Here is a 5,956-nt window from a genome sequence, read left to right as displayed (position 1 = left end):
AAAAAAAAAAAAAAAGGTTGAACCTCAATATTTACAGTTGTGCCATCATCTCCTCAACTTCTATTTATTTACCATTCTGCCATCACTCCTTGTTTAAAGTATCCACCCATAGTGATTCCAAGAACCTAGGCAATGTGTCTAGATCTTTTATCGGATATCCGTCAACAACTGCAATTGATGCAAGTGAAGCTCGATGAGATTCAAAGACATTGCACGGACATCAAAACCCAAACACATTCTACCTTCAACTATGTGATCTCAGCCGTTGAACAACAAGTAGACGAACCAGAAGATGAATCACCAGTGGTAGAAGATGAGATGACATCATTGGAAATTGAAAATCAACTTGTGAAAAAATTTAAATCGATTGATCTCTTCAGTGAACCGATTGATTTTATTTTTCCGAGTCACTACTTCACCAATGAACTTCGTGTCATGGATTTCGTCGCATTCGATCATGGTTTTGATGGTGCCTTCATACAGGCAAGGATGGATGCTGATCGATTGGTTTTGATTCTCCCATTCTACAAAACTCGTGGACGAGTTTTTCTCAACTTCGGGGGAATTGATGTAGATTTGCACCCATGGAGCTATCCATACCCATCTGGGTGTCCAGCGTGGATCCATATTGAGTCCTTGGTCTAGTAGGATTTTAGAAATTTACTTTATTTAGGAAGATTGGCTTTTATTTGATTTTATTCACTTTATTTTAGCAAGTTGGGTTCACATATAATTTAGAGTCTTAGTAGTGTCGGTTTGCTTAGTTATGGTAGTTTCCTTATTTCAGTTGGTTTCTAATTATACCTTTTATTTTCCCTATATATTGGTTGTAACCGGTGGACAAAATTAGAGATTGAAAAAGATGAATTGAGTGTGAGTATTTGAGAGCCTGCGGGCGTGTGTGCGTGATTCTTTTCCCCTCCCCCTTCTTAGTGCGAGTTTTCCCTTCCCCTGCAACTCTGAGACTCTATCTCAGGGAATTCTTCCCCACCCCTACCGGTTCTCCATCAGGAGGGAGGCTTAATCAATAAAAAACTTCTGGTCAATAACAATTTGATGGGCAAATTGTAAATTTACTTGAAGGATTCACATATGGGTAGATAATGCTGAAAGGTTCTCAGTGACTTGTTATAGCTGAGAGGATAAGGTCACTAGCAGCCTAGCACTCTTAATTGGATTAAGCCTGTTTCTAGGAGCCTGCAGAGTGTTGAAGTGCAGGAAAAATGCCCATAATTAAATTTTATCTCCTGTAATCAAATACTTCAAGTCCTGCAGGAAATGTGGGTGGGTGATAATCTTAGTTGTCAAGGTGTCACTAGGCGTGCAGGTACCTTGGTCACCTAGGCGGGTGCCTTGGACACCTTGTTGATGTCCCCTTGCATCCAGGCCCCTCCAACACCTTAAGTTTCCTGATGCTGTGACGACACTATGGTGATAATTGCTGATGATCAGAATTCATTGCTTCAAATTTGAATAATTTTGAATTCCATGAATTGAAACATGAAAACTGCATGGCTCAAGAGTACAGGGTTTATCCCCAAAACAATCTGGTTTTGTGGATCATAGGTTCTCTATTCAGGGAGTTCCAATACTGTTTTAGGTGCAAAAGATCATATATATGATGTGCTTTACTTGTCAGGATGATGATCATCTTGGTAGTTTTTGACATCTTAAATATAATTGATGATTGGAATAATGAGTATCCTGTTCTAAAAGAGCTTAAATGCATTCTTGAGATAAACCTACAGGATTGACACAAATTTCTAATATACTTTCACCTTTTGTCCTTTTCTTCAAGATATTTTGAGTACATTCCTAATGGCAACTTTTGTGAGGCACAAATGTTGCCATTTATCTTGGTTTCAGGACCTAAATGGCCAATTTACTCTATGGTCATGACTCATGAGTATGCTGCTAACTTAAAATGAAACTAAGCTATACTCTGTTAATGGAGCTCTTTTCTCATGTTAGCCTATGGCTGATCTTTGATCTGTGGGTTATAAGTTGAGTATGATCCTCCACACTTAATCTAAAGTCTGATTCAAAATTGAGATCATGGTGTTATTTGTCATTTCATATAAATGGTAGATATAAGGGTGTGTTCAGGTTTTATTGTGGTGAATACAGAAGATGCCTAGGACACTTGCATGCATTTTTTTTAGTTGGGGATCTTATAAGTGAGGAAAGGGTGGAAAGAACAATTGATGTCAAAAGAATTTCTTATATAGCCTGTTTTTGTACCCTCGCTCATGTGACAACTGAGGAGTCAGCAGAATTTCATTAAATACTTTCTTGTACATCACGTTGCCACACATTAGCTATTGGTATGCATTGTCACTTAACCTCTATGCATGGGTTTAAGATCTCGGCGAGATCTTAGTGAGATCTCTCTAATATCTCTCTTTTTCAAAAAGGTGAGACGAGATGCATGGCAAGTTATAAACCGAGATCTCGCCTCTATCTCGCCAAATTTTCTTCAAGATCTCGCCTATATCTCGCCTCTCTTTCTATTTTAGAAAAAACACTAAGGAGTAAGGATTTTGGTGCTTTTGCTTGAGGATCTCCGTTCCTACACTCATTGAAGCTTAAAGAGTAGAGAATTTTACCTCGTCATCCACAATTGGAATTACTTTAGTTTTCAATGTATGTGAATGTGACTCATCAGTCATCATTGCTAATTGTTTAACAATCAAGTAATGTTCTATGTCTTGTAAATTCTTATGATTATGTTGTGTCGTGTTGATTGTGGAATAGAGCATATTGGCCTAGGGTCCGAGGAGTCAGAGACTACTTACATAGGGTACGAAGTCAAAGTACCACTTTAGGTTTGACTTTTAAAAAAATTGATGTTTCCATTGTGTTTAGAAGGCCTAAAATAGGGCAAATACGAAGTTTTAGGGGCTACGAAGACCATATGGGCGCGGAGACCAACCACCGAGTCGACTGGGAAAAAATACATGATCTCGGCAAGAGTTGAGATCTCGCTAGATCTCTCTTTTTTGAATCAGCAACGAGAGCGAGATCTTAAACCTTGCCTCTATGTTAATATGCCACTTTTCCCTAAGTAAGAGAAGTTTCCATCTTCGTAATGGATTGGTTTGTGCTTTCAAATGCAGTATTCCTAGAGTCTTCTCTTTCCCCTCATGGCACCAGCAGAGAAAGAATTATTGGAAAAGAAAAAATGGGAGAGCATATGGAACAGAACCTAAAAAGAGAAATCCCCGGAGAAAGAAGATTACAGCCACGATCTTCCACCTGCTATCTCAATCAGCTTCCTTTAGAACATGCAAAAGCAAGACCAAAATGGGGACAAGGACTATAAAGAAGCAATTCCAGTAAGGAAGGTTTAAGATTTCTTCTCACTACATGGCAGGAATTATTCTCCATGCCAAATGAGCTTCCTCAACTTCTTGCTTCCTTTTTCCCAATCTGCTGAACCAATCCATATTTAACCCTAAAACAACCTGTAATTTCATATTTACGAAGAAATTCGCCCAACAATCTTCCCCACCTCCTGACATAGTCAGGCCAAGTCTCATCTCAACCTCCAGAAATCCGTCAATGGATTCTTCTGCAGGAAGTCTTTTCGTTCCGAAATTCCTGGATTCTTTCCGAAGTGGGTAGTTCAAACCACTCAATGGTGATTCTTAAGATGGGGTAGATCTGGTCAGATTGATGAGTTAGTTGCAGCGGTTGAATTTCTTAAGTGCAGATTGATCAGATCTGATGGATCTGTGGGAAATGGTCCCACTAATGGAATGGAAGAGATCTTGATCTGACAGCTAGATATGGGCTAGATCTTAAAAAGAACTAAATATTTGAAAATTAATGGAGTGTAGTTGAGTGGAGATAGAGTGGTCAATGGGTGGACGGAAGATAGGGAAGAATTAAAACTTTTCACTTAAAAAATTAGGATCTAAACTGTAAACCAACGGAGTTTCCAGGTAAGCCCCGCCTTCCCTACCATCTGTTTTTTCTTCTGGCAGTTCCCAAAACTTACAAAATTTGTTAAGGAGTTCTAAAGAGCATATTGTGCTTTGGAAGAAATACATAACCGTGCAAGTGGGGCACTCTGTCAAGCTCATCTTACCACGGCTGAAGCATTTCTTGAATCTTGACCAAGTGCACTATATGCTGGCTAATATTTCACCTGTAGATTCTTCCACCACTGAGGTTGAGCATCATACACCACACCTTATATGTGCACTCTGTACGAACCTGATGAATTTCACGGGGATGCTCTCAAGGTTTCCTCATCACATTTCTAGATTTTTCGGTCTTACCTTAAAAGATTTGATTCGTTCTTAGTCTCTTTGTCAGTTACAATTGTTAAGGATAACCAAGAAACCGGTAGGGGTATGGTGCAAGATCACCAGCTCCCTATTTTCTTCCGGCTTTCCCTCCCCACTCCCTCTCTGCTCACTCCCTTCCTTCCTCTCCTTCTTCACACACCGGATCAGTCCCCTCCTCCCTCTCGTTCTTCCCTCTCTGGCTCACTCCCCTCCCTCTTTGGCTCTCCCTCGCCTGCAGTTCTCCCTCTCCATCCTCCAGTCTCAGCCGACTCTCCCTCTCAACCCCTGTAACACATGTGCATCTTGCAAATAATCAAATTGAAATGGGTGGTGTGGCTGCTCTGCTTCACCTGACAAGAGGGTTGGATCAGGATTGGGATCATTCGATTCCGGCCCATCCGGATCCGCCAGCCTGATTCCAATTCCAATTCCTTAGACCACGAGCAGAACAACCATCAATTTAAAAGCTAGATAAAAGAACTAAAATAATTGATAAAAGGATAGAGGGAAAAAGATAGAGATTTGCAATGAGGAAACATAGGAGGAATGAAATGGGAAAGAGTAATAGCCATAGGAGGGGGAAGGAGAAGTAATAAGAGGGAGGGAGATAAGAGAAAAGGAGAAGAGGGAGATTTCCCTTACCAAATTGAGGGGGATAGAAAATCTAGCAAGGCCTTTGCCACAGCAAATATATCAATCCCTTAATCATAAACGAGGGGGGTGGGTTGGGGCCCTTTTTGGGGGGGGGGGGGGGGGGGCTAAAAATACTTACTTTTGGAGAACAGAAAATCCCCTAAATCAACTTTAACCACTAATAAAATATAATAGCTAAAATTTTCTGACTAGCACATTGGACAGCTAATGTATCTAGAATTTTAGATTTGCTAAATCAACTCATAGACTAAGTGACTAACAACAAGTCTTCTAACCAACTAACGACACCAACATGGGACTCACCATATAAAATATTAATTTTGTGAACCCTTAAAAGCCCCCACTTTGGGGGTTTTTAGGTCATCCCATTACAATAATAAACCTAAAAACTATGCCCTAGCTCAAAGTGGTACTAAAACCTGGCTTGGATTTAAACCGGGCCTGCATTATTCGTATTTGTGGTGAAGACTTAAACCTAAGAGGCATGAGATAAGACTGATTTTTGGCAATCCAGCTAAGTTAGTCTTCATGGTATTTTTTTCAGTTATAATGTGCTATATTATTATTTACTTATGTTTCAATTGAATTGGAGAAGTTGCATATTGGCATATTTCTCATGGGCTGTGAGTCCTTTTTTTTTTCTGGGTGGGGGGTCAATTCCAGCCAAGGTTCTAAATCTTGGTTTCAAGGCCGGTTTCGACAGTGGCCGTAACCTGTATTTTTCTGGGCCAGACTTGAACAAAAAACTTTAAAGGGTTTCATGTCGAAATTTTATATGGCTGTCCCACTAGTTTCACCCATATATGTCCTCTTAAGTCAAGAGGCGGGTTGAAGAAAATATTGTCAGTTGGAGATAAAAGAGCATGGTTTCATGTCATGTTTCATTGACATGAATTTTTGCATTCGTTTTTTAGTCCTTTGGTTGTAGTGATATTATCAAAGCCATCTGAAAATATGGGTGGCTTGGAACTTGCTAAACGCGCCCCCCCCCCCCAAAAAAAAAAAAAAAA

The 5,956-nt window shown here is 39.9% G+C and overlaps 1 protein-coding gene and 2 long non-coding RNA genes across 8 annotated transcripts in view; 2 read left to right on the top strand and 1 right to left on the bottom strand.

Annotated features, from left to right (window-relative positions):
• The window catches only part of LOC122067186, a 6,294-nt gene extending 1,383 nt beyond the window's left edge, over positions 1-4,911 (top strand). Inside the window, exon 2 of the long non-coding RNA XR_006136614.1 lies at positions 1,015-4,911. This is a non-coding gene — a long non-coding RNA (uncharacterized LOC122067186). The remainder of the gene's footprint in view (positions 1-1,014) is intronic.
• The window catches only part of LOC122067185, a 48,447-nt gene that overhangs the window by 31,796 nt on the left and 10,695 nt on the right, over positions 1-5,956 (top strand). The gene's annotated exons all lie outside the window — the stretch shown is intronic.
• Positions 1-5,956, bottom strand: part of LOC122067184 (MADS-box transcription factor 27-like) — a 21,052-nt gene that overhangs the window by 9,459 nt on the left and 5,637 nt on the right. The gene's annotated exons all lie outside the window — the stretch shown is intronic.

This window comes from Macadamia integrifolia, unplaced genomic scaffold, assembly GCF_013358625.1.
Source record: "Macadamia integrifolia cultivar HAES 741 unplaced genomic scaffold, SCU_Mint_v3 scaffold275, whole genome shotgun sequence".
NCBI classification, from domain to species: Eukaryota; Viridiplantae; Streptophyta; class Magnoliopsida; order Proteales; family Proteaceae; genus Macadamia; species Macadamia integrifolia.
The sequence above is the reverse complement of the archived record's forward strand: the minus strand, read 5'-3'. Positions and strand labels throughout refer to the sequence as shown.